Below are 4,909 nucleotides of genomic sequence, written 5' to 3'. Positions count from 1 at the left end.
TCTTTGGTCTGGGAGACTGCTTTCAGTCCCAGAACACATACCTGGGCTTTTATCATACTGAGGTATGTCTGCCCCATGCACCTACTGTTATCTCTTTGTCTGTTTCCCTTTCACACTTAGAGTCATAGAGCTGTACAGCACGGAAACAGACCCTTCGGCCCAATTCGTCCCTGCTGACCAGATATCCTAAATTAATCTAGTCCCATTTGCTACCATTTGGCCCATATCCCTCTAAACCCTTCCTATCCATGTCCCCATCCAGATGCCTTTTAAATGTTGTAATTGTACCAGCCTCCACCTCTTCCTCTGGCAGCTCATTCCATACACGCACCACCCTCTGCGTGAAAAAGTTACCCCTCAGGTCTCTCTTAAATCTTTCCCTCTCACCTTAAACCTATGCCCCTCTAGTTTTGGACTCCCCTACCCTGGGGAAAAGACCTTGTCTATTCACCCTATCCATGCCCCTCATGATTTTATAAACCTCTATAAGGTCACTCCTCGGCCCCCGATGCTCCAGGGAAAATAGCCCCAGGCTATTCAGCCTCTCCCTGTAGCTCAAACCCTCCAACCCTGGCAACATCCCTGTAAATCTTTTCTGAACCCTTTCAAGTTTCACAACATCCTTCCTGTAGCAGGGAGACCAGAATTGAACACAGTATTCCAAAAGTGGCCCTAACCAATGTCCTGTACAGCCGCAACATGACCCTCCCAACTCCTATACTCAATGCACTGACCAATAAAGGCGAGCGTACCAGACACCTTCTTCACCGCCCTCTTTGGATTTCAATCGTCTGGGTTTACATCTTCCAAGGATTTGTCTGTTGGTGAAATTGTCTGTTGTGTCTGTCTTTGCTCAGGCATTCCCAGCTTGCTTTGCATTGTATTTTTTTTGGCCAGTTTTGATGCCCTGGTTATTTTAGTTGCTGTGCCTGTGTTTCTGGCCTCGCTTCTTAATGATTTTCATTTCACTTGAGCCAGCTGGCAGTCGCAGATATTGCTATAAACCCTGATGGGTATTAATTCTTGCATACCTGTAGGAATCCTCCTCTAACAACAACTGCTGGTGTGATTGGCTCATGTCGAACCCTGTGCAGGACAGCCCCCCACCCCTGCCAGCGTTGCGTATAACTCCTCTACGTGAGGGATTGCATACTGTTATAAAGTGAAATTTGACCCCTCCAACCCTCTGAAAACTAAAAGCGAAACACCCACAGAGGAGCCCCTCACCCTATAATCTGTTAAAGGAGTGTGAAAAGTGGTGTAACCTGCCTTTCAGCACCTTCTAGTGGTTAAATAAAATAAATCCCTGACACTCACTTCACAGTCAACAAGGAACAATTTATTTATCTAACTCTAGCTGTGAACAAATTAACTCAACTATTAACAAACCAAATAAACCGCTTTTAACTACTAACTATTCCTGAACAAAACAAGGTTCTAGTGGCATGCTGTTCCAACAAATACAAATCCTACATATAAGATTAAAAAAAAAATAGAAATTAGTCTTTTGAAATTACAGCCAGGTTTATGTGCCTTCTGGAATGTTCTGTGCTTTCCATGTCGATTCTTCTGTCGCGAACATTAACTAGTTGAGCCACAGGTATCTTTGTTAGTTAGATGGTGCTTTCTCTAAGACATAGAGGAGGCTGTGAGAGCCAGAGATTCTCTCTTGAGAGCTGACAGATAGTTCTGATGGATAGCAGTTAGTTTCAGGGTTTTGTCCAACTGCCTCTCTTCTTTTATACCCTTGATGACATATCAATTCCTTACCATAGGATTGGTCCTATGTTGTCAAAACCATCAGATTTAAATTTAATTGGTTTTTGATATGTTTCAAATAGATTGGCTAAATTCAAAAACCTGTTGTCTTGGTAAAAACTGCTGCTCAGCCTGTTAACTGTACAGCCTTTTGATATAAATGTTTCACTTTGGGTGCTCTCTGTGCACTCGCAAACTTTCAAGCTGCTGCTCACAGACGACCACTCTAAACCACCCAGCACAGAAAATGCACATCAACTTTTAAAGGGACCACGCAATGCTTTCATCCCCCCCCCCCCCCCCCCAGCGTACCCTTTTACAAACACCAAATTCTAACTTCCGGCCTCCCAATCCACAAATACTGTACCCAACTTTGTGACACTATATATCCAGCTGCAAAAAGCAGTTTACTGTTTGTTTAAAATCCCCACAAAGGCAGACTGGCTTCACAATCAATATGACCAGTACTGCCCATTCCACACTGGTTTGATGGCTCCCTCGCTTCCAGCTTCCTGATTTCCATCCCTGATTTTTTTCCCAAAACCAAATGGCACTGGGAGGTCCTTGCAGAATCGTGGAATTACTTCCTGGTCTACATGCAAGACAGCCTTGGCTCGGCCAATAGTCCCTAGACCTTCCTGAAAAATTTCCAGGTATTTCATGAAGATTTCACTTGGGCAGCCACTTTCTCATCGGAAAATGTTGTGCCAATCAAGGTGAATCTTTCTCAACCAATTTTGCCCCATCAGGCTCGGGCCCGATCCTTTTACTACAATCAGTGGGAACTGAACCAACTGCTTCTCATATGAGACATGAACCGAAGTTGTACCCTTAACCTGTAAAGGTTCCCCTTTGTAGGTTCTCAGTCTGGCCAAGATCTCACACGAACTTAAGGTTTGGAGCCCGGAGTGAATTTTGTTACAGACTGGTTCTGCGATCACTGACACAGCCCAGTCAGTATCAACCTCCATGAGAACCTGGTGACCATTTAACCAGATGTTCATTTTGATTGGTTCTGATTTGGATGTTGCTAAGCAATGTACCTGCTCCAAGGTAGATATAGGTAGGATTTCCAGGGTGTGCACTCTCCTGGATACTGGCTATGAGTTCTCTTACACAATTCAGGCCTAGTGGGACTCTGTTACTGTCACGATCCACATTCCAGCAGCAACTACAATGACTTGCTGGCCCGGATCCTGAAGAAAGTTTTAACCATTTGGCCGAGGCTTGGTTTTGTTTTGGGGTTTTGCTGTGGACTGATCTAGATTTCCTCTGTGAAGGATATGTCCTGAGTGAGGCTGTGCAATTGCCTTCACTCGAGTGGTGTTCCCTAAGCTCAGTTGGTCTGGCGAGGGTGTTCACTTCCATCGAATACCCTGTAACTCATATTCCCCACTTGCTGCATTTTCTAACAACAAAGCCAGTTGTTGAGCCTGTTTGAAGTCCAGTTGGGATTCTGCTAGCAGGTGCTTTTGCATGGTTACATCATTAACCCCACAGATCAAATGGTCTCTCAGCATCTCATTAAGGGTCTCTGCCACTCACCTTAACCTTGTCAAAATTCCCAACACGTATTCCCCTGGTTCTCGGACTTCCGAGTAAAACCAATAGCATCTCAGAATTAGAGGAGGTTTGGGCTCGTTATATTCCTTAACTAAATCCATCAATTCTGAAAGGTTTTAGTATCTTCTGCCTCTGGGGAAGTCAGGCTCCTAATAACTGAAAAAGCTGCGGGTCCACAAGCTGCCAGGAGAATTACTCGTTGCTTTTCGTCTGCCCCAGTGTCGTTTGTCCAGAAAAAAAATAATGCATTCTTCCCACATACTTCCCACACACAAGCCTAATCTCTGACAGCAAGATCAAACAGGTCGAGCTTCCCAAATATATATATATTTATATGCCAGAAACGCTTAACCACAACTCCAAGGTGACGATTGTAAGCAAATTTCTTCAGGAGTGTGTTTTTCTCTCATCACCACAGAAATAACTGCACAGAGGCCGGTATACCATCACCAAGTCACCCTTTATTTATGCATGCACAGTACATCACACTGACCCAGCTCCCTCAGAGCCAGCTCTCTCAAAAACTCAGAGACTCCTGTTGCTACCTGTCAGCCAGGGCTCCCTGATTGGACCAGGTTAACAGCCTCAATCAGGGAACTCAGATTCTGTGAGTTCCACCTGGCTGACCTCACTCCAATCACTACACTTTCATTTCAACTTTGAATCCCGCATCGTAAATCAATGTTGCAGGTTGTCAGCTGGTTAGGAGCCACTGGAGGTAATTTTGATGGTCTTTGCAGGTTTTAATTTGACTATGTTGCAAATGCAGAGGTACAAAGCCTGAACTGATTGGATGTCTGTCCCTTTGTCAAAGCTACACGCTCCCAACATGGAGTATTAGCGAGGCCACGTGTCAAATACTGTATGTGGTCTCCTTATTTAAGAAAGGCAGTACAGGTGGTTCAGAGGAGATTTACTGAGATTTTACTAAGTTACATCATTTGGGACTCAGGGTGAACTTGCCAATTAGATGCAAAATTGGTTTAAAAGCAGGAGACAGAGGGTGGGGGTGGACGGTTGTGTTTCAGACTGGAGGCCTGTGACCAGCGGTGTGCCACAGGGATCGGTCCTGGGTCCACTGCTTTTTGTCATTTATATAAATGATTTGGATGTGAACATAGGAGGTTATGGTCAGTAAGTTTGCAGATGACACCAATATTGGAGGTTGTAGTGGACGGTGAGGAAGGTTACCTCAGAGTACAACAGGATCTCGACCAGATGGACCAATGGGCCGAGGAGCGTCAGATGGAGTTTAATTTAGATAAATGCGAGGTGCTGCATTTTGGAAAGGCACATCAGGGCAGGACTTATACACTTAATGGTAAGGTCCTGGGGAGTGTTACTGAACAAAGAGACCTTGGGGGGCAGGTTCATATTTCCTTGAAAGTGGAGTCGCAGGTAGACAGGGCGGTGAAGAAGGTGTTTGGTACGCTCGCCTTTGCTGGTCAGTGCATTGAGTATAGGAGTTGGGAGGGTCATGTTGTGGCTGTACAGGACATTGGTTAGGGCCACTTTTGGAATACTGTGTGCAATTCTGGTCTCCCTGCTACAGGAAGGATGTTGTGAAACTTGAAAGGGTTCAGAAAAG

Source organism: Rhincodon typus, chromosome 47 (assembly GCF_021869965.1).
Source record: "Rhincodon typus isolate 14 chromosome 47, sRhiTyp1.1, whole genome shotgun sequence".
Lineage (NCBI taxonomy): Eukaryota > Metazoa > Chordata > Chondrichthyes > Orectolobiformes > Rhincodontidae > Rhincodon > Rhincodon typus.
Note: the sequence above shows the minus strand (reverse complement) of the source record.